Source organism: Hemicordylus capensis, chromosome 2 (genome assembly GCF_027244095.1).
Source record: "Hemicordylus capensis ecotype Gifberg chromosome 2, rHemCap1.1.pri, whole genome shotgun sequence".
Lineage (NCBI taxonomy): Eukaryota > Metazoa > Chordata > Lepidosauria > Squamata > Cordylidae > Hemicordylus > Hemicordylus capensis.
Window position 1 is genome coordinate 165,757,501 of NC_069658.1, and position 27,967 is coordinate 165,785,467.

The window sequence follows — 27,967 nt, forward strand, 5'->3', positions numbered from 1 at the left end:
AGGAGAATTAACACTTCCTGGGGAATATCACTCAGTCAGTTTCATGGGAAAGCAAGCATTTGTCACAGGTGGTCTTAGTCCAAGTGTAGCACACTCTCTAGAACGCTGCTCTGGCTGTAAGCATGCCGCACCATTTTTGAAAAATGCTGGAACCAAGCTGGCCCTCATACATACAGATGATATTCCCCAGGAATTGTAGATTCTCTTGGAAGGGTCAATAATGTGGAGCTTGACTGCCTGAGGATGGATGGCATCCTGCTTTCAGCCTTCCTGGGGGAAGCTGGTTCTTACTATGGACTACTACTATTTATAGACTGCTTTTCCACAAATGTTTTCCAAAGCAGTTTACATAGAAAAAGAAACACAAAATGAGGGGCCTCACTGTTTCCTCACCTGGACTTTGACTGTGGTTTGAAACACAGTTAACTCTTTCTTCTAGCTCCAACACAAGGTTGGTTAAAAAGAAGAGAGCAGGTTGTCTTTCAGGCAGAACATGCCCACCATTCCTGACCTTCTCATTGAGGAGCCCTTGAGATGCCTCTGTGGGATCCCAGGGTCCCCCAAAACACAGTTTGAAAACCCAGCTGCAGACGATGCAATTGCTTGATGCCTGGTGGGCTCTTTCTTGTTTACGCTCCCTCCACCAAGACAGATGCTCTGTGCTTCCTGGGAGGAGCATTTCATCTTAGGGTGGGCAGGTAGCTCATTTTCTTCCCCCCAGACATGGAACCCAAATCATACTAGAATATCTTGCCCGATTTGGCCTGTATTCCTCCATTCCACACGTTCACATCATCTTCTCCCTGAAAAGAGAGCTCCGAGCTGTCTTCCACTTGTAAGGGAGACAAAAATACACCTTGAATGAACAAAAATATTTCATAGAGGCTGCAGTTGAGCACTGAAAACACACTAAACAGAGAAAATGCGACATCTGAATTGGTCACCTTTGCGCATATAACCTCTGCTACAATTTGAATGAGACGTCTCTAGTGGATTTGAAGATATGCAGAGATGCAAGAGCCAAATGGAAAGAATGTTGATCCCCCCCCGACCCCCAAAGCAAACAATTTAAAGGCTAATTCATACATACATATTCACCCAGCTCATGCCTAAATGTCCAAAACAACAACTCCATGGAAAAGCTTTGCGCTTGAGGTGATATGGAGGTTGCAATTGTGGTGTTGTTAGGGGAGCCTATTCAGAGATGCGAGTTACCACCCGATGTTTCAATGATCCAGTGAATATGTGACACACATTCATCAACCTGAAGTAAGAACAACGATCAGAGTGTGTTCCTGTCAATCTTACTTAATGGCCATTGAGATGATCTGCAAGTGGAAGGTCACTGCACTCTACACTCACATCACAAGTTACAAGGATACTATCTCATATTCAGTTCCTTTACAAGCTTTTCCAGATTGATCAAAACTATTGCCCTATTTTCAGGCTTTGAGGATATTTTCCAAAATATCTCATGGATATTATCCATTTGCCATTTGGAGTTGGTAGCCCAAAAGATGGATGTTTCTTGATAGGGCCTCAATACTTACTAGTACATTTTATCTCTCCAGTGGTAATAGACTGCTGTTTCTGAGTTAGCAGGTTAACTTAGAAACAGCAGGTAGAGATGAGATCCTAACAGGTAGAGACGGGATTCTGAATGGAATGCTAAAGGCCCGCAACCAATGGGCAGGGCGAATTGCACAGCAGTTTCACCCCAAACTCTTGCCCCGATCTCAGTCGGGCAGCAATTGTGCCTACAGAAACTGCACAACTGCTCTGTCCAGGTGACTGCAGGCCACTGAGCATGACTGTAGAGCTGTGCCAAGAACCCACCGAAAAGCGGCTCCTGCCGGGCCCAGATCCTATTGAAAGGGAATCCATTGCACAGTAAACGTGTAAAATCAGGCTTTAGGGAATGTTTCTTTCCCCTAGTGTCTGTATATCATAATGCTTATGCCACTGAAATTCTTGAGAGAGCCAGCAGCAACACTCACCAGCACTCCTTTCAGAGGAGACAATTCAGGCACAAACTGAGCATAGTGTTAGAGACGAACAAAATCCCCAACACTGATAGCAGATGGACACACGTAAAAGGATCCTTGTCAGTGAGGGCTGGGACATGAAGCATCAGGACGGAAGGTAGGCAACCACATTTCCAAGTGATGCACTGGAGATTTCCCCGATGGAATGGACATAGGTGGTCCATTGATATGGGGGAAAGTGAGGAGGTGCACTCAGGCACATCAGTGGGGTGGCAGCTAAACCAAAAACAAGCCCGTTCCTGTCTGCATGGCCCCATCAGGGCTTCTGCTTCTTAGCATGCTACAGTGCAACACAAGGTTGAGAACTCAGTAGCCAGATTCACATGTTATGTTCAACACTTGCACAATGAGGGTACGTTGTCCACAGATACCGCTCTGTACAGAGGTGGAGAAGGCAACTAGCGCCCGCTATTTCAACGGGCTGAAAAATACTAGTACAACATAATGTCTGAATAAGGCTTCCCTGGTGTGTGTGCGCATGAGTGGACAGAAAACATTCTCCCTGTAAAACCTTGTGGTAAATCTGTATTGCAGACACTTTGAAAGGAGGGCTTACCCAAGAGGGACAAAGCACTACAGACAAACATGAGTATACTATCCACCAACCTTGCCAGACTTGTGCTTTGGTGGTAATCCTGCCTTCTGAAATGCTGGAATCATATCTGTTTTATAGTCTGGAATAAAAATCCTCAAGTCCACATCATTGCTGTAAGGAGCTTGAATGGACTTGGGGGTATGTACGGCTGGAGTATGAACGCACACTCTCTCCTCCGGAGGAGATTTGGGGTAACAGCCCTTTCTGTAAAGCCCCCAGGCCAAACAGAGAGGTGTTAAGGGCTCTCTCAAAGGCCAACAATGAACCCGAGTTCTAGTCCAGCAATATCTAGAGGACCACCGGTTGAGGACCTCTGGGAGCAAACAGTGATAAAGGGGAGTGTGTGTGTGTGTGTGTGTGTGTGTGTGTGTGTGTGTGAATTCTCAGTCCCGGGTTGGCCTGTGGTTACCTGCAGCTGTGCCCCATTCATTGCCCTGCCCACCAGCCTCCACTGACAGAAGAGACCCCTTCTGTTCCTGGCTTCTATCGGCCAACCAAAGTTTGGGGGACTCCTGTGGAGAACCAAAGGGATCTCTCCCTTCAAGCAACAGCTGTAGATTGAGCAGTGGAAAGTGGATCCCTTGACCCTAGAAGTGATGCCCTGACTTGAATGACTTGCCCCCCACAGCTCCAGGGGGCACAGTGGAGTATGTATGTATGTATGTATGTATGTATTTAATATCCCACTTTTCCTCCAAGGAGCCCAGAGCAGTGTGTGTGCTTGTGTTTATCCTCACAACAACCCTGTGAGGTGGGCGAGGCTGAGAGAGATGTGACTGGCCCAGAGGCCGCCAGGGAATGTCATGGCTGAATGAGGATTAGAGCCCCGGCCTCCCCAGTCCTAGTACAACACTCTAACCATGACACCACCCTGGAGGCAGTGCTGCCTGGAAGACCACAACCACCAACAGCCCAAATTAGACCTGTAAAGAGGCTTCCATGAAGGGGGGGATCCCAAAGCAACCATTTTTGCCCGACTCATCTGCTGCCACTGGAGTCAGGGGACAGTGAGCTCAGGTGCACCCGTCTCCCCGGGGAGCCCTCCTGCATGCCAGCCACATATACCTGTGTGTGTGATCACATTGGGGGGCGTGGCCATAAGCTGGAAGGGCCCAGGTGGCCCTCTGGAGCTCTTTTCCTAGCTGGCTGTGTTGTCAGCTGGAGGTCTTCTTGGTTCACGGTGGCTCCTAGGCAGCTGGGCGGCTTGGGTTCTTGGAGAGGAAGGGGAGGAGAGCTGGTAGCAAGCCTGAATGGTCCCCTTTGCTAAGCAGGATCCATCCTGGTTTACATCGGAAGGGGAGACTACATCATGTGAGCCCTGTAAGATATTCCCCCCTCAGGGGATGGAGGGGCCGCTCCGGGAAGTGCATCTGCAGGCTTGCATGCAGAAGGTTCCAGATTCCCTCCCTGGCAGCATCTCCAAGATAGGGCTGAGAGAGGCTCCTGCCTGCAATCTTGGAGAAGCCGCTGCCTGTCCAAGGAGACATTCTGGAGCTAGATGGACCAAGGGTCTGACTCAGTATATGGCAGCTTCCAGGGTGTGTGGCGCCATGGATATAAAGAGCCAAGCTGACCAAGGAAAGAAACTACTAGCCAGAGCAGCCAGGGACTGTGGAAGCCACGGAGGGACAGCAGCATCCCGCTGAGAAGGCAAAGCATTGAGGACCTTCCTGTATTCCTCGGTAACCACTGGAAAAGGTGAGGCGTGCCATCAAGTCAATCTCGACTCCTGGCGACCACAGAACCCTGTGGTTGTCTTTGGTAGAATACAGAAGGGGTTGACCATTGCTATCTCCTGCACAGTGTGAGATGATGCCTTTCAGCATCTTCCTATATCACTGCTGCCCGATAGAGGTTTTTTCCATAGTACCAGCGGGGATTGGAACTGGCAACCTCTGGCTCCCTAGTCTAGTCGTTTTCCTGCTGTGCTATTAGTCCATCTGCTTAATTATAGCTTCGCCCAGGACTGGATTAGCCCTCCCCAGTAAAAACTATATTGGGAAACACTTGGGAACTAGAAAGTGGCACAAGCAGGAAAAACAGGGACAAGCAAGAAAGCTGATACTTATAATATTTATATATCACTTTCCAACAGAAGTCCTCTTAAGTAGTTTACATGAATATGAATAAATTTTAAAAATGGCTCCCTGTCCCCCAAAGGGCTCAGAATCTAAAAAAGAAACATAAGATAGACACCAGCAACAGTCACTGGAGGGATGCTGTGCTGGAGATGGATAGGGCCAGTTGCTCTCCCCCTGCTACATATAAGATAATCACCACTTTTTAAAGTTGCCTCTTTGCTCTTTTAGCTGGGATACTAGTAGTAGCAACGATGATGATGATGATGATGATGATGATGATGATGATGATGATGATGAATCAAATGCAGTCAATAACATCTAGTAGATTGTGTGTAAATATAATAATAATAATAATAGTTATAACACATATAATTATTCTAAAATATATATCTTTATTGAGAAGATAGAAAGCACCATGGCACTCAGTTCTTGTTTCTTTAATGTTACTATTATCTGTATACTGTTTTTCAACAAAAAGCAAACTCTTCTCAGAGCAGTTTGCACAGGGGTAAGGTTTGCTGTCCCCAGAGGGCTCACAGTCCACGCAGAAAAAAGGGAGACCCCAGCAAGAGCCGCTGGAGGGATGCCGTGGTGGGGCTGGACAGGGCCAGATGCTCTCCCCCTGCTTAACCGAAAGGGCATCACCGCTTTGCTGGGTGCCCCGTTGCTCAGTCCACAGGGGGACCTTGCCTCTCCAAGCAGACCGGGCTAATCATTACTTGACTTTTATTTGAACATCTGCGCCCTGCCTTTCTCCACAGGCCCCAAAGTGGCCAACCAAAACTAAAATCCCATAGAAAGCAAAAAGGTCATTTCCCAAAGCGCCATGAAATGGGGCACACCCCACATGCTGTGGGGGCAGAGCAGGCACTGGAAAACTACCACTAGAAGACAAACAACCCTGTTCAAAGCAGCCATTGAGCAGCAACTGTTACCCAGCAACCATCAATGATAGAACCCTGGCCCTGTTTGAGTAGGAATAACTGTACTTCTGGCCTTCCTCTTCCCTGGGGGTTACCAACCTCTCCTCCTGTGCCTTTCAAAGCAACCCAAGAAAAGTGTCAGGAGATAAGGATCAGATGAGGATCTGGGGCCCAATTCTCATTCAGCCTGAAGCTTGCTGGGGGGAATTGGGGCCAATCTCTTGTTATCTACTGGCTTTTGGCCAAAGGGTGGATAAGACTATAATTGCTTGCTAGTGGCAAATTAGTATAAATTTTATGTCTATTTTGTTATGTAAAAAGAGATATTTGCAGACTGGATTGGGCAAGGTTCAGACCTCAATGTGAGACTAGACTTAAATTTGCATTCTGATTGGGCAAGACCTCCAGGGTTTTTAAATTCTATGTCGATCAAAATGGGCAAGATCTCTAGGATTTTTAAAATGACGGGAGAAGCTAAGAAGAAGGAGAGAAGAGACTCTACAGTGGGAGAACCACTTTGGGAAGAGCAGGATCAGCCCCTTTATCATTTCGGTTTCCCTCTTCTGCTGCACCTTCTTCAGTTCGACAGTATCGCTTTTTTGGTAATCTGGCGACCGGAAGGATACACTGTAAGTATTCCAAATGTGGCAAAATACCAGGCTCTAGTTTCCCCAGGCACCATGAAATTGGGGCACACACCCCATGCAGTGGGGACCGAGCAAGCCGTAAAAAATGACTCCTCCTCTTCCTGGCCCCAAAGCCAGAGCAGACTCGCCCACCAGCCCTGTTCAAAGCAGGCCTTGACCAGCCACAGTAAGCATTGGAACCCTGGCCCAGTTTGAGCAGGGAGAACAGTATGACTGGTCTCCTCCTCCCTCAGGGTTTCCATCTTGCCCTGACCTTGCAGCTTTCAAAGCAACCCAACCGATGTGCCAGGCGTTAGTATATGATCAGGACTTGGCTTCCAAACCTCACCCAGACTAAAGGTCCGTGGGGGAAACTTGAGCAATCTCTTGCTTCTTTCCCTACCTTATGAGACAGTGGTGAGGTTAAATCATGAGTGGGGAGCACAGGAAGAGATGGATGTACATTGCCCCAAGCTTTTGGCCAAAGGGTGAAATGAAAAATTACTCAGAACATTGCCTAACACAATGTCTGTATCATTTACAGTTACTTCTGAGGAACAGCTACAACTGGAAACAAGGTCAGCTTCATGTTGTTGTTGTTGTTGTTATAGCCCAGTAAGCTTCCAGACCACCTTGGGTTTATTCTCTCTTTTTGACAGTTAAAGCACCACATTTTCATTGATGCCAGGAGATGTTGAACAGTAGGGCACACATCCTGGGGTGCCTCTGTTATGGCACAAGAGATATTCCCAGACTGATTGGGCAAGGTTCGGACCACAATGTGTGTCTGGACATTTAAATTTGCATTCTGATTGGGCAAGACCTCTAGGGTTTTTAAATTCTGTCTTGATCGAATTGGGCAAGATCTCTAGGATTTTTAAATTGTATATTGAATTGGGCAAGATCAAGGCCTGTGTGGGCCTCGATTTCTAAATTGCATCCCCCAGCTTGACCTTTACAATTGTATTCTGATTGGGCAAGACCTCTAGGGTTTTTAAATTCTGTATGGAATTGGGCAAGATCAGGGCCTGTGTGGGCCTCGGTTTTTAAATTGCATCCCCCAGCTTGACCTTTACAATTGTATTCTGATTGGGCAAGACCTCTAGGGTTTTTAAATTCTGTATGGAATTGGGCAAGATCAGGGCCTGTGTGGGCCTCGATTTTTAAATTGCATCCCCCAGCTTGACTGAGCACACAATCTCTAGGTTCCCTTAGAGTGTATTGGGCATGATACCATTTTTTTAAAATTCCATGTTTGGGCAGCTTTAAGCCAGTGGACTGGAGTCCCATGAGCTTGGAATCTCCAATGGCTCAACTGGGCAAGACAATTGGTGTCTTTAAATTCTGTCAGGGCCTTGTGGACATATTTTTCAGCCAGGGGTGTAGTGTTAAATTTGGATCGACTGACCACCCACTTTTATTCATGCTCATGATAAAGTCTGAATCAAATGGATCACGTTGCGTGTTTTATATGCGCTGTGTCCCAAGTCTTGAGTGACCCATGAAGAGATGAGTTCTTCTTTAGTGCGCTCATGGCCATCTCGGATCCTTATTCCTTACTCAAGGAAAGCATTGATTTTGAATGCTGGGCTCAAGGTTTTGATGATTTTCTGTCTATTGATAAAATGGAAGGAATCATTTCACATGCAAATGTTTAAATTGGTTGTGTCATGCAAGGGATTTGAGGACTGTCTGGAATAAAGAAATAGTTTGATTGCCTTGTCAGCAAGAGAGGTGCCTGCAGCCTAGGCGGCAACCATGCTATCTTGCACAGACACAAAAAGCCTTTTGGAAGGTTGTGTCTTTGTTGACGATGATGTTTAGCATTTTAGCATTCAAGACTCTTCAGACACGGATTGCGAGAACGCCTGGCCTGAGAAATTGACACCCGAGTGAATGGAGGCGAATGCACCTGTTTAAGTTGAGGAAGGCAGATCACCAAAGGTGGCAGGAGTCCTTTGGTGAGGATGGGGTGAGTAACTGGGCCTGACTGGTTGGATGATGCCCCATCTATATTGGGCTTCTTCCATAACAGATGCCCAATTAGTAGATAAATGTAAGGCAGTCTAACATTTCTCAATGACTCTCTTACAGAGGTCGGGAGAAGCAAAGAAGAAGGAGAGAAGAGACTCTACAGTGGGAGAACCACTTTGGGAAGAGCAGGATCAGCCCCTTTATCATTTCGGTTTCCCTCTTCTGCTGCACCTTCTTCAGTTCGACAGTATCGCTTTTTTGGTAATCTGGCGACCGGAAGGATACACTGTAAGTATTCCAAATGTGGCAAAATACCAGGCTCTAGTTTCCCCAGGCACCATGAAATTGGGGCACACACCCCATGCAGTGGGGACCGAGCAAGCCGTAAAAAATGACTCCTCCTCTTCCTGGCCCCAAAGCCAGAGCAGACTCGCCCACCAGTCCTGTTCAAAGCAGGCCTTGACCAGCCACAGTAAGCATTGGAACCCTGGCCCTGTTTGAGCAAGGAGAACAGTTTGACTGGTCTCCTCCTACCTCAGGGTTTCCATCTTGCCCTGACCTTGCAGCTTTCAAAGCAACCCAGCCGATGTGCCAGGCGTTAGTATCTGATCAGGACTTGGCTTCCAAACCTCACCCAGACTAAAGGTTCGTGGGGGAAATTTGAGCAATCTCTTGCTTCTTTCCCTACCTTATGAGACAGTGGTGAGGTTAAATCATGAGTGGGGAGCACAGGAAGAGATGGATGGACATTGCCCCAAGCTTTTGGCCAAAGGGTGAAATGAAAAATTACTCAGAACATTGCCTAACACAATGTCTGTATCATTTACAGTTACTTCTGAGGAACAGCTACAACTGGAAACAAGGTCAGCTTCATGTTGTTGTTGTTGTTGTTGCTATAGCCCAGTAAGCTTCCAGACCACCTTGGGTTTATTCTCTCTTTTTGACAGTTAAAGCACCACATTTTCATTGATGCCAGGAGATGTTGAACAGTAGGGCACACATCCTGGGGTGCCTCTGTTATGGCACAAGAGATATTCCCAGACTGATTGGGCAAGGTTCGGACCACAATGTGTGTCTGGACATTTAAATTTGCATTCTGATTGGGCAAGACCTCTAGGGTTTTTAAATTCTGTCTTGATCGAATTGGGCAAGATCTCTAGGATTTTTAAATTGTATATGGAATTGGGCAAGATCAAGGCCTGTGTGGGCCTCGATTTCTAAATTGCATCCCCCAGCTTGACCTTTACAATTGTATTCTGATTGGGCAAGACCTCTAGGGTTTTTAAATTCTGTATGGAATTGGGCAAGATCAGGGCCTGTGTGGGCCTCGATTTTTAAATTGCATCCCCCAGCTTGACTGAGCACACAATCTCTAGGTTCCCTTAGAGTGAATTGGGCATGATACCATTTTTTTTAAATTCCATGTTTGGGCAGCTTTAAGCCAGTGGACTGGAGTCCCATGAGCTTGGAATCTCCAATGGCTCAACTGGGCAAGACAATTGGTGTCTTTAAATTCTGTCAGGGCCTTGTGGACATATTTTTCAGCCAAGGGTGTAGTGTTAAATTTGGATCAACTGACCTCCCACTTTTATTCATGCTCATGATAAAGTCTGAATCAAATGGATCACGTTGCGTGTTTTATATGCGCTGTGTCCCAAGGCTTGAGTGACCCATGAAGAGATGAGTTCTTCTTTAGTGCGCTCATGGCCATCTCGGATCCTTATTCCTTACTCAAGGAAATCATTGATTTTGAATGCTGGGCTCAAGGTTTTGATGCTTTCCTGTCTATTGATAAAATGGAAGGAATCATTTCACATGCAAATGTTTAAATTGGTTGTGTCATGCAAGGGTTTTGAGGACTGTCTGGACTAAAGAAATAGTTTGATTGCCTTGTCAGCAAGAGAGGTGCCTGCAGCCTAGGCGGCAACCATGCTATCTTGCACAGACACAAAAAGCCTTTTGGAAGGTTGTGTCTTTGTTGAAGATGATGTTTAGCATTTTAGCATTCAAGACTCTTCAGACACGGATTGTGAGAACGCCTGGCCTGAGAAATTGACACCCGAGTGAATGGAGGCGAATGTACCTGCTTAAGTTGAGGAAGGCAGATCACCAAAGGCGGCAGGAGTCCAGTGGTGAGGATGAGGTGAGTAACTGGGCCTGACTGGTTGGATGATGCCCCATCTGTACTGGGCCTTTTCCAAACCAGATGCTAATTTTTTTCCCCTTTAAGTTCGGCACTGACATTTTTATTGAGTTAGTGAAGGGGTGTTGCGACAGCTACTTGGGGAACTCTGGAAATGGGCCCATAATTATGTAAGGATGACCAGAAACTGTATATTTATTAAAATTGACTTGGACCTTTCTTTTTAAAAATATATATATTTTAAAGTAACCTGGAAATTGTACTGTCAGAGTGAATGCAGAAGAAAAGTGACGTAACATCAGAGAATCGCTTTGGAAGTGATGTGAAACTGTGGTAATCTTCTGCCTTCTTTTTCAAATGGTAAGTGAAATAAAGGCAAAAAGTAAGAAATATCTTACATAAAAGATGCATGGGTGAGCAGGCATTTGGGCAAATGGAACCATCCCCCCACCAGCCCACCAGCCCCAATCAGTGACAAAATGTGGAGCCCCACCACCACATGGAGCTCTAAAATGGGTCGGGAAATCCCGGATGGTGTTCGGGAACTCTGACCCAATGTAGGCTTCCCAACATCGGGATTGGCTGATCCCCGGCATCCTCCAACATGGCCCATCTCAGGCCATGACCAACACAACTGATGCAGACTTGAACAGCTGTATATTAAGCACCTTCTCTCTTTCTGTTCCGATTCTGTCCCCAAACTGAGCTGAACAGACACAAGCCCAGAGATGGAAGGGGAGCTGAAAAGGCTGGAGAACAGCAGAGACGCTCTCAAGGCTGGCTTCTACGAATCCTTCGGTGGACTGCATCCTCCTCATGACTCTGATGACAGTAGCAATGGACCGAGAGAGAACCTACATTATGTGTTCAGGACTACAGAAATCCACCTCCCCTTGGCCTCGTGCAGAGGGGAGGGAGTTTGTCCCAGCCCCGCCCTGCACGAGGCCCAAGAAGCGGGCCGATTGGCCCTTTGGGTTAGGGGGTGGGGTTTCGGCCGGGATGATCCCCGCCCTGTTCTCCTCAGTTTGGGCCAGGCATTCCCCTCCCTCCCTCCCTGGTACAGAGCGGGTCTAGCGACTGGTCGCCCAACGGGGCCGAGTAGGCATTTTTGGCTCCCAACGCATTGGCCACTGATGGGGTTTTTTTTGCCTACTCCGTTCTGTGTTCCAGGTGTGTAGTTAGAGTTAGGCCGGTCACAATGGCAGTAACAGTGCGGGCGGGGTGGTAATTCGAGGGTTTCCCGAGCCAGGGTGTGTCGCCCAGTAAGGTGCTGGGTAGGACGTCAGAGTTCTAACCCGGTCCTCTTGGCCCGCACTGTTCTCTAAGGGTGATTAATCACCTGGTGTTCCAGTCCGCCATGTCTTTTGTTACAGTTAATAAAGTTGTGGCCCTTTTACCCATACTAAGTCTACGTGTCTTCTTGGGCTGGGGGCTGGGGACAAGGATTCCACTTTTGTGTGCTGATCAGGCGCACACTGCCTTGATTCTTCCACTCAGAACAAAACTCATTCCGCGCACAGATGAAAAAGATCTGAGGGAATATTCAGAGGCACTCTTACCCCTGGATTTCTGGGTGAACTCCAAGGCCTCCACACATCCTGGGGGCCCCAACATCCTTTTTAGTCTATCCTGGCCCATTGTTTTCCAGGCGACCGAGCATGACTGTTGCCTGCACCGGAGTTGACTTCTGCTTTAAAGACAATGGGGGGAGTGGGGAAAGAAATATGGATGATGGAAATATGTTACGCTGCATGTTGAAATGTTCCTGCTAATGCATATTTCCATAAATATAACTTTTTTTTATTCATACATTCTTGTTAGTTCAGTTTCTGTTTGCATTCTAAAGAACCCACATGTAAATGATACTGCATGTGTCATGGTGTGTGTGTGTGTGTGTGTGTGTGTGTGTGTGTGTGTAAGGGATGGTGCTTAACTTGCTGGGGGGGGGCTCCAAAGGCCTTCAGTTCCAGGCTCCAAAATCACCTCGGTGCACCTCTGGGAAAACTGCAAGGGAAGCTCTGATTCTCTTCTCCACTCAGGGGAAGACAGGGGAAGGTTTTTCTCTCAGTTCCCCATTCTGCTCTACCACTGTGCTATACCAGATAGCACAGTAATAATCGGCCTCATCTTCAGCCTGGATATTGGTGGTGGTTAAGTAGCCGTTGTCTCCAGAGGCAGAACCAGTGAACCGAGCTGGGATCCCTTCTCCTCTGCTGCAACCACTACAGTGCACAAAGCGAAGGGCCTGTCCAGATCTCTGTTGATACCAGTAAAAGCTGCCTCAGCGACCACCACTGCTTTTCCTACAGGTGAGTTTTGCTGTTTGGCCCAGGGACGCAGACTGGGAGGCAGGCTGAGTCACACTTGCCTGGGAATGGACACCTTTACAAAAAAGACAAACCAACAGTCAAGATATCCGTACATTAATGCTGCCTTCATATATCACATAATCATTTTCCCGATGTATACTGAAGATAAATTGCTTTGTGGTCAGAGAGCAATGTGATGCGGGCCCTGCATTCCCTTACCTGAGCAGTAATGGAGAAGCATCAAGAATAACAGAGTCCAGGCCATGGTGAGCTCTCTAGAGCAGTTTAACTGCCTGAAGTCAACAGAGAATCATGCGGGATCTCCCCCTTCCTTCCTTAAATCCTCCATCGCTGAAGAAAAGCCCCTTGATGCAAATTTGTTCTGTGATCATTAGCTCTGCTGGAGCTTCATAAAGTAAAGTAAAGTTGTGCTGTCAAGTTGGTGGCGACCCCTGGCCACCATAGAGCCCTGTGTGATTTTCTTTGGTAGAATACAGGAAGGGTTTGCCATTGCAATCTCCCACACTGTGTGAGATGATGCCTTTCAGCACCTTCCTATATTGCTGCTGCCCAATAGAGGTGGTTTCCATAGTCTAGGGAACATACCAGTGGGGATTCGAACCGGCAACCTCTGGCTCCCTAGGCAAGTTACTTCCCCACTGTGCCATTAGGTGGCTTGGAGCTTCATAACCTCTCTGAAAATACGTCTTCCTCTAGGAACATAGGAAGCTGCCTTATATTAAATCAGACCACTGGTCCATCTAGCTTACTCCTTTCTATACAGACTGTTAGCAGCTTCTCCAAGGTAATGTAGGTGAAGAGATGAAATTTTTTCAAATCTAAGCTATATAGCAATGTAGGATTCAAATAAAGAAACAGAACACACAATTTGCTGTGTATGCTAAACACCTTTTGGAGTTTTTTTTATCTTCAGAGATGATTCATAGATGTAATGAATAAATAAATAGCCATACAAGTCCTATTTAAACACATTTTGAGAACGTAACCACCAAGGACTTTGATTTTCCTCCACATGTATGGACTCCTTACAATCATTACATAAATGTTAATTTCCTTTGCAATTGAGAGAGCCAGGCAACTGCAATTTTTTTTTAAAATTACATACATTGATTGATTGATTGATTGATTGTTCAAATAACAACCTCCTTCTACCTGGGTTCTACCCGGATTTGGGTGCTGTGTGTACTCCCAATTTTCAGTTGTGTGGAAGCAAGGTTGGAGGAAGACCTGGGTAGCTTTTCCTCCTACCTTGCTTCCACACAATCGCTTCTCCACAACCAAAAATTGGGAGCACAGATAGCTCCCAAACCCAAGTAGAACACAGTTTTGGGTTGTGTGAATGACCCCGATATGTGACTAGAGTTTCTGCATTTAACCATATGTGTACTTTGGCCCTGAGTGGCACAAGGCAAAGCAGAACCCCTCTAAAGGAGACAGTTGCAGGCACAGAACACATTCAGGTTAGGGAGCCCTCACTTTGAGAAGGAGGAATGAAGGTTTTTGTCTCAGTTCCTCATTCGCCTGTGCCACTGTGATACACAGCAGTACTCCACTCCCTGGCCCCACAGTAATAATTGGCCTCATCTGCAGCCTGGATGTTTGTGATGGTTAAATAGCCGGTATTCCCCGATGCAGACCCAGTGAACTGATCTGAGGCCCCTTCTCCCTTCTTCCTGGTGTCGTAAATCAGAAGGCGAGGGGCCTGTCCAGGCTTCTGTTGATGCCAGTAGAAGTAGTCACCCCAGTTATTACCACTGTGTCTTGTGCAGGATAGTTTAACGGTTTGGCCCAGGGACACGGACTGAGTGGCCAGCTGATTCACCGTTGGCTGTGTCCTGACACTTTTACAAGAAACACAAAACAGCAATCATGGCCTTAGTACCTTCTCCCTGCTCTCAGATAGCACATCATCGCTAGGTTTCTCCCTTAAATACAGAGCATCAATTGCTCTGCAGTCTGTGCTTCAGGTTATGCAAACTGCATCCTCCACACCCTTACCTGAGGCATAACTGAGAAACATGAGAAGAAACAGGGACCAGGACATGGTGGTGAAAGGTGAGGCAAGAGTGTAGATCTGTCTGGAATCTTCCTTCTTTCTTACATCCCCAAGGAACTGAAGAATGGTCCACCATGCAAATCTGCTCACGCTCATTGGCTGTGGTCAAAATGGAACTCTTCCACTGGAGGAGGTGATACCTGAGCTGAGCCAATGACATGAGGTCAAGGTTGACCTCAATGGCATGAGACCAAGCTTGATCCATGATTTAATGTAAACGTAAAACCATAAATTGATGCAATGTAAGTTGCCATAAGTTGCATTCATTTCCTGTAATTGTATATATTTTTTCTTTTTGTTTCTGTTTTTGTTTTCTGGTCGTGGACTGTAATAAATGTTAGCTAATCTCAAAAAAGAATGAAAAATGAAAGGCAATAAATGGCCATTGGGAGGATATACCACACTCTTCCACTGATTAATTTTGTTTGTTACAGAGGGTGCATTTTCTTCTTGATGGATGAAAACGGATATGAACAGGGCCTGTCTCTAAACCATCCCAGAGTTCCAGACTATGTTCTTGGGTAGAGAAAGACATATTTTGGACCTTGATTGAAGCATAAATAGACAATAGAAATAGATTGGCCTGGAAGCCAATGTTAAGAGAGTCCTCTACTCCCTTACCTGAGTAATAACTGAGAAGGGCAAGAATGCCCCTTCCCCTGGCCTCGTGCTGGGGGAAGGGTGATTTGTCCCACCTCCCTAGCATGGGCCCCAAGAGGCTCCAGATTGGGCCTCAGCGTCTGGTGGGCGGGGCTAAGGTTGCTGTTCCGGCAGCTCCCCACCCCGAAGGATCAGTTTGGAGCGTGATTCCTCCACCCTCCTTCCCCTAGGAGTAGAGCGAGTCTAGAGGCTGGTTGCATTCCTTGGGGGCCAAGTAGGAATCTTTGGCTCCCAACGCATTGGCCATGTTGGGGGTTTTCTCCCGCCTACTCCGTCCTGCTACACTAGTATCAATGGTTAGCTAGTTAGGTCACGGCTTGGCAGAGACAGTGCGGGATGGGTGGCAAGTAGATGAGATGGAACATCAGTGAGTACCCTTGGACAGTCAAAACGGGTGATTGGTCAATCGTTCACTTGTGGTTTGTGCAGCCCGGGGAGGAAGATTTGCCATGAAACCTGCTTCAGGCACTTCACATACCCATGGGCTGTGTGGTCCGGGGTGTGCGAAGATCTGGAAGGATCCAGGCCCCCTTGGGGGTTGGCCATGAAGGTAAAGGAGAAGGTTTTCCACCTGCTGACTTCCTGAGCCAGGGTGTGTCGCCCAAGCAAGGCACGGGGGAGGACACGGTAGTCCAAACCCGGTCATTGCTAGGCCCTGCACTGTCTTGGGGAGGTGGGCTTAACCCTATCCAGTCCGCTAATCTAATTATAGTTTATCAATAAAGCTGTGACCCCTTTTACCCACTACATTTGTTGTCCGTGTCTTCTTGGGGGCCGGGGTCTGGCGACAAAGCACAGAGCCCGGGCCATGGTAAGCTCTCTCTTGAGGAGCGAGCTTTCTGAACCCATCAGATAACAGGGTGGGACCTTCCATGTCGGCTCTTCAATCCTCTGGAGCCACAGAGTGACACCCCCCATGCAAATTTGCCTTACGGTCATTGGCTTGCTTTCCAGCTCGTGTCTCCCCTGAGAATCTGAGTTGCTCAAGTCAGTCCAATGATCATAGGAGAAATGTGTGTAAAGGAGATGATGCCAGATTTTGGAAGAAGCTGCTTACTTTGCCCTGGATCAAAATCAGGCCGTGGTAGCAGAAATCACAATGAAAAATGTCCCCAGGGACATAAAGAAAGGGCGTTTTCAGAAACCATACCAGGAACTCCAATCACAATTTATTTTAGCTGGGGATGATGGGAGTTGTAGTTCCTCAACACCTGGACAGCCAAGGTTGCCCACTCCGGCCTGAAGGAGAATATCTTACAGCAGAGAGTGCTCCCATGTATTTTATTTATTTTTACATTTTATATTCCGCTCTTCCTCCAAGGAGCCCAGAGCGGTGTACTACATACTTGAGTTTCTCCTCACAACAACCCTGTGAAGTAGGTTAGGCTGAGAGAGAAGTGACTGGCCCAGAGTCACCCAGCAGGTCTTATGGCTGAATGGGGATTTGAACTCAGATCTCCCCGGTCCTAGTCCAGCACTCTAACTACTGCACCACGCTGGCTCTTGGATGTAGTCACCCATCTAAAAGCAAACCAGCATGGACCCTGCATAGCAAAAAGAACAATCCATGCTCCCTTCCACAAGACCAGATCTCTTCCTCAGAGCCTCGAGTGCAGATTCTATGACCATATGAAGCTCTGATTCAAAGCAGTTCTAATATGGGCCTGCCTCCATTTGTTCTGGAGTGGCTGGCTTTATTTTCAGAATGGATAGAAGCACATATGGATGGGTCCCATTCTAGATCGGACTAGAGTCCCAGGCTATGTTCTTGCATAGAGGATGATGTTCTTGCATAGAGAGGAGAGCTGGTCTAGCAAAGAGAGCTGGTATTGTGGTGGCAAGCATGACCTGGCCCCCTAGCTAAGCAGGGTCCAACCTGGTTGCATTTGAATGGGAGACCACATGTGTTAGCAAGCATGACTTTTCCCCTTAGCTAAGCAGGGTCTGCCACAGTTGCCTATGAATGGGAGACCACATGTGTGATCACTGTAAGATATTTCCCTTAGGGGATGGAGCTGCTCTGGAAAGAGCTTCTAGCTTCCAAGTTCCCTCCCTGGCAGCATCTCCGAGACAGGGCTGAGAGAGATTCCTCTCTGCAGATTTTGAGAAGCTGCTGCCAGTCTGTGTAGACAATACTGAGCTAGATAGACCAATGGTCTGACTCAGTATATGGCAGCTTCCTATATTCCTGTGTTCCTATGATATGTACTTGCATTCTATCTCTATACCTGATGGCGTTCAGTCAGGAAGGCCCAGAAAGAGCACCCATGGATGGTGAATGTTCTCCTGCTCCCCTTCACCACCCATGTGTGACCACACATGTGGCTTCTGGGCATCCTTCATTTGGTGCTAAGTTGGGAAACTGGCCAGACATCCCCTCCAGAAGGCTAAAGTGGGAATCTCAAGCTTCCTATTGCAATGCATTCCAAGCAATGGCAGTGAGCTTGGCTTAATAGTTTAAAACAAGGCACTTGGACACAATCCAGTCCCTGACTTCTGCCCCCTAAGAGTGACTCATGGACTCAGTGAAGCCCAGGACATGTGCAAGCAGGAAAGGAAGGAAGGAAGCACACACACACTCTTCAGCACAAGAATGAACTGGGGGTCAGGATGTCAGCCTTTCCAAAAATGAACACATTGCAGCAGGCTATTGTAAAGTATGGGATCTGGATTGGACAACTAACTTTGCTGCCTTTAATCCAGAGGCCTATGTAAAGTGAGCTCTCCACACCCTTAATGGAGCAGTGATGACAGGTAAGGGCGGTCCTTCCATGAGGCAAGGTCAGGCAGTTCCCTCAATGGGCAGATTATTGGGATGCCCGAGGGGCAGCAAGATGGCTACTGCTGCTCTCATTACCTAGGCACTTTTAAAAACAATCCTTACAAAACAATTTCAAAAACAGTCTAAAACCATGAACAACGAAAACATGTAAAGCCGTTAGAAAACCCTGGAAGGCCAGGGAGTTATTCGCACCTGGCTTCATGCTTCAGGGTCAATGTTGAGTGAAGACACTTCGAATCACACTCGCGACAAGGAGGGAAGCAGCCCCTCCCCTCTGCTCTCAGGTTTTCTTTTGGTGCAAGTTCACATTGCGTGCCTCCGTATTTTCCTTCTAGCCAATGGCGGGGTGGGGAGAGAGATTTCTAAAGCCTCTATCTGCATTCCTAAAAGATTATATCCCTCTTCTCATGTGAATGATTCTACGTCAATGCCTCTCCCTATTTGCTCTGGTGTTTTCAGAAAATCTCATTAAAAGCAGCATTTAAAAAACCCAGAAATACATCGAGATAAGCTAGAATTTGGGAGACAAAGCCCGATTTGTGTGTGGAGTGCTTCAAAGAATAATATTTGCAGCTGCTTGAGTCCCGAGCACTTGCTATGCACTGGTGGTTGAGATTTGGAAGGTTGTGATTTTACGAAGGAGACCTGTCTTTTCTGAAATAGGGAGGTCCTAGAAGGACGAAAGGAACGGTTAGTTGATTGAGAGTAGCTGGAAGGACAAAATGATATAGCAGCAGCAGAAGAAGAAGAGGATTTGTTGCCCCTTGAGGAATTGTAGGCAGGTTGTTGGGAGGTCATAGGTCTTGCCATATTTTTCAGTTTTTGTCTCCTTTCCATTTTGTCTCCTTTCCAACAAGGGCCTGGCCATCAAAAGGTCAAATTCTCTCTTCTTCTTCCTCTTGTTCCAGGTGCCAATGTAGGTGAACACATCCATGTGTGCCAGCGAGGAGTTGCTGCAGCAAACATTGAATGAACAGTCAGTGGCATGGCGAGACGTATATGGAGGAGCTGTTTGGAAAGGGGACAGGCCCAAGGGCATCTGCTTTTCTGCCTTCTGTGTCAGATGCTGCTGAATGGATTCTGTTCTTTGAACAGGACTGAGCAGAGTCCATTATAATGGAGTGAGGAGTAGGATGGCACAGAAGGAACTGATTGTCCCTGGCTTGAACCTTGTAAAAAAACCTTCCAGCTTCTGAGAGGTAGGTGGCAAAAATGCCCAGCAAGCGTTGACAATGTCCATTCAAGCAGAGTTCAGTGGTAGGAAGAAAGAGTGCAAAGTTCCAGCATCAGTTGGCCCAAAAATGGGATCAGGAGGAGATTTAGGAGGTTCGTTAACCTGGATATGTAAAGAGGTAGCCATATAGGCCACTTGGTCAGTGAAGAGCTTCAGGTACTCCGAGGGAGGCAGAGGCTTTGGATCTTCAATTAGATCTGAAGGTGTGGAACCCCATGCGATGTCCAGGGCTGTTTCTGCATCTTCCTCTGAGGCGGATTCTTCAATCGAGGAATCCGGTGGTAGGAGGTCAAAGTCCAGCTGCTTAGGTGGTTGAGTTCTCTTATCTCTTGACTGAGACCAAGACCTGCAGTGCTGAGGAGAGTATGATCAGGACCGAGAGTCTGGATGGTGCAATCTCCCCGGATATTGGTTTCGATGTGGAGCCCAAGAGCAAGGGTGGAGATAGCGTTCTCTATCATCAGTGACAGATCTGTCATCGAAGATGTAAGTGGAACGATCAGGCATGATCAGATGGAAAGTAGTCTCAGTGTCGACGTTCTCAGTAGCAATACACCGGATCCTATGGAATAGCATTTAGGAGAGTACAGATGGTGAGGGGATTCCCTGTGACCCGGAGAGCGTTGGTATCACGTAGGGTCTCTTCTATATAGTCGGTATCGTGCAGGGCATGCTTTTCAGTCGGTGTTGAGAAGACCAGCTAGGGTTGATGGTATAATCCTCCATTTGAGCTGGGTTGGAGTCACGTTCAGGATTGGAGGGTGATCTTGGTGTGACTTCTCTGGTGTCTCTCTTGTTGGGAATGGAGCGGTCTCTCGAGTCTATGTTGGGAGCATCATGTTCCCCGCTTTGTCACTGTGCAGGCTTAGGGTCTGCAAATACCAAAATCACCTTTTTTGGAATCAGAGCTGATGACTAAGATTTTTTGTGATTTTAGGCAGTTGAGATATTGGGGTGGGAGTGACGAGCTTGACGGGCTGCACTCTATTGGCAGCACAGTGTAGTGTTTGCATTAACTTAGGAATCTTTTCATTTGTAGTTGGTGAAAGATGCTGAGAATAAAAAGAAATATAGAACAACTTTATTTAGTTAGGATGCACATTCCAAAGTCCTGGGGAACCCTAGAAAAGGCTCGGTTTCAGGTCAGCACCAGCTGAGCCAGTGGCAACTGCCACCGAACTTCCCCAGATGATCTGAATAGGCAGTAGCAGGGTTCATGAAGAAGGTGGCATTTCCTTTAATATTTTGGGCCCAAGCCCCAGAGACCAGTCTGGCTGCTGCATTCTTTATACATTCTGCATACTACAGACAAAAACTGCCCAATGTACAGTGCATTGCACTAGTGCAGTCTGGATCTTACTTGCATATGCACCACTGTTTCCAGGTGGTCTATCTCCAGGAATGGATGTAGCTGGCGTATCAGCCTAAGCTGACAGAAAGGCCTCCTGGCCACTGCCTCAACCTGAGAGACCAGGAAGAGGCTTGGGTCCAGAAATACTCCCGGACTACATACGGGCTCTTTCTGGGAGAGTGTAACCCCATCCAAAACAGGCAGATCTGAGCCACTTCCTAAGTCCCAACTTCCCACCATGAATACCTCTGTCTTCCTTGGATTCAGCCTCAGTTTGTTCTCCCTCATCCGGCTCATCACAGACTCCAGGTAAGTCTTTCGGGAAGTTAAGCCATTTCCTAATGAAGTTGACATGGAGAAAGAGGTTTGGGTGTCAGCATATGGGTAACACCCTGCACCAAATCCCTGACGATCTCCCCCCACCGTTCCATGTAGATATTAAAAAGCATTGGAGATAGAATGGAGCCCTGTGCAACCCCATACAATAGCTCTCATTTGGAAGAGCAACAATCTCCAAGCAACAGCATCTGGGACCTACATGATAGGAAGGAGTGGAGCCACTGCAAAGCGGTGCCTCTCACTCCCTACCCCTTCAGGTGCTCCAGGAGGTGCCATGATTCACTGATATCAAAAGGATCTGAGAGAGATCCAAAAGGATCCACAGGGTCATACTCCCCCTGTCGATTCCCAATTGGAGATCACCCAACAGGCCATCCAAGTCCTTCTAAACCCCATAGCCCACCCGAAAGCCATTCTGAAATGGGCCCAGATCATCTGCTTCTTCCAAGACTGCCTGGAGCCGAGATGCCACTACCCTCTCAATCTCCTTGCCCTACCATGGGAGGTTGGAGAAATGCCTAGAATGGGATCCAATGCAGGTTCCTTCAACAGTGGTCTAATCATCGCCTTCCTGAGGCAAGGAGGCATCCTGCCCCTCCTCAGAGAAGTATTAATGATGCTTCCAAGACCCTCTCCAATAACCTCCTTGCTAGATTGTATAAGTCATGTTGGGCAAGGATCAAGAAAACAGGTAGTCAAGTGAAGTTTCCTAAGCAGGTTGCCCACATCCTCTGCACTCACAAATGGAAAATGATCCAATTTCACTGTGCAAGAGGAGCTGCTGGACACCTCCACAGTAGGCTCTGCAGTACCTGTAGAGTCTAGTTCAGTTAGTTATAAGTTTATTCGGTCATTGACCAGCAAACATTTACAATAAAGCAGTACGTATTTTACAAATAATATAACAAAATTTGGCCATAACAGAAATAATATCAGTGTCCTCATTAATTAAAAGATAATTTAAATAAAATTCATCAGACCGGCCAGGCAAATTGTCTAACATAGGAGATAAAAGTCTTAAACGGGGTTCCCTATAAAAATCACAATAAAGAATAACGTGCGAGGTGGATTCTATAACCCCTTTGCCACATGGGCACCTAGTTCAGTTCGATGAAGAGAGTTTTCATCTGCAAAAATCTCATTTGAAATGTCACAACGGGTAGCTGATGGATCCCAATACTCATTCAAGGGGGGAGGGCCATGCACTAGCCCTTTCACAACTCGAGACAACTCTGCTGAATGTGAACTTGCAGAAGCAATGCGGGCAGAAAAGAACTGCTTCTTTGTGGCACGCATTTGATTGATGGATTAAGTGCCGTCAAGTCGGTGTCGCCTCATAGCGACCACATCATTTTGAGAATGGAAAGGCAAAATGTTCAGAGTAAAAAATGATTTTGCAGTCCCATGAATTCTTTGTTTTGCATCAATATTGTGTTTCTGTATCTTGTACCTTCTTCACATACCAAGTAATATAGCTAGCCCTGCTAACTTGGCCAAGAGGCTAACTTGGCCAAGAGGCACCTACAGGAGCTTCTGTAGGGTGAGATCACTGCGCTTGGAATTTGAGCAAAAGCTTTGCAGAGCCTGCACATGATTGCTGTCTGGAACACAAGACCAAAGGCATGGAATCAGGATGACAGAAATGGGGATCTGCTGAGTCAAAGACAGCAGCCAAAACAGGAGGTTCATTTAGGCCAGGTGGGCCAACGTATATGATGACACTTGGCTTGGTGGATCCTGGGTGGTTTAGACCTGCATTCAATGTTTGTGTGCAATTCCATATGGGAACACGAACCAGTGATCCTGTTCATATGCATGCACAAAAGGTGTCAGGGTTTCCATATGAGAGCCACTTTCACTTTGACAAGCAACACGACTATAACACGGGGTGGGGGGGGGAACAAACATAAAATTGTAACCCTCAAAATAGTTTGCATTTGGGAAGACTTATTACTGAATGACCTCAAACCTGAAAGAAAGAGCCAGCTATTTGTACTTACATTCAATAAAACGAGAGGGAGAGAGAGTCCTTTCCTCTAGGAACTGGGATGGCTGTTTTGGAATTTGGACTGTTAGCCCATCCATCAGTAGTTCTAGCCTGTCATGAAAGAAAGAAAGAATGTCACATGATCCAGGCCAGTCAACCTAATACAGCAGAAGTGACTTTCTTTCCAACTAGTATCATTAAGGGGAGATAGAAAAATACCCAACCCACCAACCAACCACTAGCACAGTTGTACGTCAGACATATAAGCAGCAAGTACAGTCTGTCCCTTTCCATTCCAATTCTCTGAAAAAACTCACTCATTCACAAGAAGCAACTCCAAAGCTCACAGCATATAGGCAACTGAGCAGGAGGAAAGTATCTTTTTTCCAGAGACTTGCATTGGAGGATAAAATGGGGCACAAGCTGGGGCAAGTCATCGCCCCCTCTCCCTGTTATTTATTCTGTTTTTCCTCAGCATCCAGCCCTCAGAGGGATACCTGCATTCATTCACGGGGGTTCCCAGAGTTCACCTGTCTATCGACAGACCTATCTTCCATTAATTGGCGTAATTCTTAAGTGAAGTCAGTGGCACTCCCGACATCTCGAAGGGAATCGCGCAACGTAAAGATGCATTGTGCAAAGCAGTCTGTCCTGAATCTACTGCCCCTGGGTTACTTCAAGTTCTATTATTATTATTTATTTACACAGTCAAACAGGTGTTATTGACTGGTTTGTTTTATCCAGACATCGAGTCCTTCCCTGGGATGGCTGAATTTTATGGTCAATGTTGTTGCTGTTGTTATAGATATCATCGCAGAATATAGGCTGTTCCCAGTAAAGTTGCTTTTTGTAACTGGCTGATGGTGATTTCTGTGGCCCCTATGGTGTTGAGGTGCTCTTCAAGGTCTTTGGGAACTGCACCCAGGGCGCCAACTACCACTGGGATTAGTTTGGTCTTTTTCTGCCACAGCCTTTCAATTTCAATTTGTAGATCTTTGTATTTGGTGATTTTTTCTATTTCTTTTTCTTCTATTCTGCTATCCCCTGGTATTGCTATGTCGATTATTTTAACTTGTTTTTCTTTCTTCTCGACTACAGTTATGTCTGGTGTATTGTGTGGCAGATGTTTGTCTGTTTGTAGTCGGAAGTCCCATAATATTTTTACATCTTCATTTTCTTCAGCTTTTTCAATTTTATGGTCCCACCAATTTTTGGCTACAGGTAGCTTGTATTTTTTGCAGATGTTCCAGTGTATCATCCCTGCTACCTTGTCATGCCTTTGTTTGTAGTAAGTCTGTGCGATCTTTTGACAACAGCTGATTAGGTGGTCCACTGTTTCATCTGCTTTTTTCCAAAGGTGGCACTTGCTGTTTGTTGTGGATTTTTTGACTTTTGCTCTTATTGCATTTGTTCTTAGTGCCTGTTCTTGTGCAGCCAGTATTTAACCCTCTGTTTCTTTCTTCAAGTTGCCATTCTGAAGCCATTGCCAGGTCTTGGTGATGTCTGATTTTCCACTTATATTGTGCAAATATTGACCATACAGTGGCTTCTTTTCCCATTTTTCTGCTCGGTTCTTGACTTGTTCTTTCTTGTAGGCCTGCTTTCTCTCATTGGTGTTGAATAGTTTTGCGTTATTGACCATTTGAAGTGCATCTTCTTAACTGTCCTTGATATTTTCTTCAAGGCCTCTTTTCTCCTCCTCTACCGTTTGATGGACTTGCAGCATTCCTCTTCCACCTGAGCTGTGAGGGAGGTATAGCCTATCTACATCACTGTGGGGGTGCAGAGCATGATTGATGGTCATTATTTTCCTGGTCTTATGATCTAGCGTCTCTAGCTCTGCCTGGGTCCAGTCTATTATTCCTGCAGTGTATCTGATAATAGGTATAGCCCAGGTGTTTATGGCTTATATGGTGTTCCCGCCATTGAGTTTGGACTTGAGGATTTTTCTAACTCTCCTGATTTATTCACTTCCAATTTTTCTTTTAACTTCAGTGTGTGCAATGTTATCAGCCTGGAGAATGCCCAAGTATTTGTAATGTTCTTTGTCTTCCAGGTTCTTGATCTTGCTTCCATTGGGCAGCTCTATTCCTTCTGTTTTTCTTATTTTCCCTCTGTTCATTATTAATGCAGCACACTTGTCTAGTCCAAACTCCATTGCTATATCGCTACTGAATATACGGAGAGTGTTTAACAGTGATTCGATTTCTGACTGGGACTTTCCATACAACTTCAGATCATCCATGTAGATCAGATGGTTGATTTGACTTGATGTTTTAGATGTTTGGTATCTGAGGCCTGTTTTGTTTAGTATTTGTGAAAGTGGAGTCATGGCAATTACAAACAACAGAGGGGATAGTGAGTCCCCTTGGAATATGTCTCTTCTAATGCTAACCTGTCCAAATGTCTCACCATTGATTGTTAACTTTGTACTCCACATGCTCCACCCGCTATCTTGCGGCACTGCTCCACAAGAGCAGCCACGGGAGCCGCAGGATCCTTAGCTTAACTAACACCCTTCGCACACAGCTTGGACTTCGCCGCCTCCTTGAGCCCAAGCGCATCCTGCACCACCAGGTTCAAGGTGTGCGCAACGCATGCCATGTTCACACCGTAAACCTGCCTAGCTGCCTTGCTGATGTTAGCTGCATTGTCTGTCACCATGAAGCCTCGTCAGAGGCTTGACTCCACAGTCAGCCAACCCCCCACCTGGCGGTCCATGATGGCGGCCAACTCACCCGACCTGTGGTCTGTATCCATCGCCTCCACATGCAACACTGCCCAAGAAGGCGTGCATGCATGGGAGGAGCTGGATACAGTGCCAGCAGAGCCAGATGTCCCCTCACCCCCATGCCCCCACCAGTGGGCTGTCAGGGACATGAAGGCAGTGTGCAGCCCGCTGCGGCTAGTCCAGATATCCGCAGTGAAATGCACACTGGTGCTGGGCCCAGCTGCACGCAACCGGGCCAACACAGCCTCCCTGCACGCATGGTACAAGGAGGGGACCACCCTCCTGCTGAAGGTGCTCCTTGAAGGGATCTTGTAATCTGGGGAAAGTAGCTGGAGCAGACGGTGGAAGCCGACATTCTCAACAATGGAAATCGGCTGGTTATCCAAAGCGTTCATCTCAGCAATGGCCCGAGCCACGAGATGTGCTTTTGGGTGATCAGACCGCTTTCCCAGAGATTGCATCCACTGATGACGATCGGTCAGTTTTTCCTGCCTAGGAGCAGGAGCCACTGGCCGCTTGCTGCCACTACTGTTAGTCGAGGCACTGTGCCTACTGCCACTGCCAGCAGAGGTCTCCCCACCTGGGTGCCGCTGGCGCAGGTGCAACAACAGACCCAAGGTAGTGAAGTGCTTAGGGTCCTTGCCTCTGCTGACCAGCGCCTTGCAGTCGGTGCACTCAGCATGGGTGGGATCACCAGGGCGAAGCTCAAAGTGATCTCAGTCCACACTGCTGGACTCTCCTGCGACACGAGGTCGCTTGGGAGGTGGCAGCTTTGCTGGTTCCTTCTCGGGCATGCCACCACCACCACTGACCTCAGAGCTGGCCTGGGAAGGCCCAGGGACAAGTGGGCTTCCCTCCTCCTGAGCCTCCTCAGATGCAACCCTGGGCTCCCCACCCCCCAACAGGGACCGGTGGGGAGGGCGGCAAGGTGGATCTGGCTGGACTGCCAGCCTCCTCCACCAGCACCACCTCCTCAGCAGCCACAGGAAGATCTTCTTCCCTGGCAAATTGGGAGGCCCTCCCCCCTAAATTCTGCCCTGCTGCAGGCTCTGGCATAGGGCCAGGTTGACTCGAGAAGTCTAGCCTGCATGCCGAAGCAGGGCCGGGGGTGACTCGGGGAGTAAGCCCCTCTGGCCGCCCCCTGCCACGACCAGCAGGGAAGAAAAGCCTCCCCCTTCCTTGCAACCTGCCTCTTTCTGCTGCTCTACCAGCCCTCCCAGCCATGGTTTTGGGGCTTCTTTTTAGAATGTAAAAAGGGGGTGGTGGTGGAGTGGATTGGGTTGTCTCAGGGGGCAGGTAGATTCAGAGGGCCAAAAACAGGGGCTGCTGTGATGACTTGTGGACTGGAGTGGAGTGCCTCCTTGCTTAAGGCTGTTTGGCACAAATTCTGTGGCTGGCTAAATCAGAGGTTGCTGTGTAATGTGTATCACACAGAGTTTAGCTAGAGGGACTGGGAGTTAGGTGTGTGTGACACAACAGAAGCAGGATGCCACAGAACAAGAAATAAAATAATGCCACTTAGCTTGTGGCACTGCTGTGCGCACACAGTGCACTGACTGTGGAGGAGTTCTTTAAGGCTGGCTCAGTGCACTCGCCACGAATAACAGGGATTACAGTTATTCTCTGTCTGTGGTTCTGGGAATGGAAGTTAGTTACAAATTTATCAAAATTTAATTACACAGATTAGGATTGCTGGAACAACAATGATGCTGTTGTTGTCAATATCACAGGCACAGAAGATGAAAAAGTAACGGAATTGTGCTGGGCCTACCTACACACAATAGCACTTACATTTATATACCACTCTATAGCTGGAAGCTACCTAAGTGGTTTACAATGATTTAGCATATTGCCCCCCAACATTCTGGGTACTCATTTTACCGACCTCGGAAGGATGGAAGGCTGAGTCAACCTTGAGCCCCTGGTCAGGATCGAACTTGTAACCTTCTGGTTACAGGGGGGCAGTTTTACCACTGCGCCACCAGGGTAGCCACCACTGCGCCACAAGTCAATCAAACAATGTGTGTTTCAATTCACGAATGATGGGCAAAGAAATAACTGGGTGGGCACTGGGCAGGCTAGGGCAGAGGTGTAATCAGGGGTGGGGCAG

At 47.3% G+C, this 27,967-nt stretch overlaps 2 long non-coding RNA genes across 4 annotated transcripts; one reads left to right on the forward strand and one right to left on the reverse strand.

The window, feature by feature from the left end:
- The first annotated feature begins 7,984 nt into the window (after positions 1–7,984).
- Positions 7,985–11,789, forward strand: LOC128347815 (uncharacterized). The gene is made up of 3 exons (XR_008317749.1): positions 7,985–8,242; positions 8,365–8,532; positions 9,074–11,789. It is a non-coding gene; the product is annotated as an uncharacterized LOC128347815 (long non-coding RNA).
- A 201-nt stretch (positions 11,790–11,990) lies between these two features.
- On the reverse strand, positions 11,991–27,956 carry LOC128347814 (uncharacterized). Of its 3 annotated transcripts, none has more exons than XR_008317748.1 (5): positions 23,624–27,956; positions 23,140–23,237; positions 21,047–21,138; positions 18,408–20,501; positions 11,991–12,074 (listed from the first exon to the last, which is right to left on the reverse strand). It is a non-coding gene; the product is annotated as an uncharacterized LOC128347814 (long non-coding RNA). The 3 variants fall into 3 exon arrangements; XR_008317746.1 differs by lacking the exon at positions 11,991–12,074 and adding an exon at positions 12,218–12,769; XR_008317747.1 differs by lacking the exon at positions 11,991–12,074 and having other exon boundaries at positions 16,704–20,501.
- Positions 27,957–27,967: the final 11 nt, after the last annotated feature.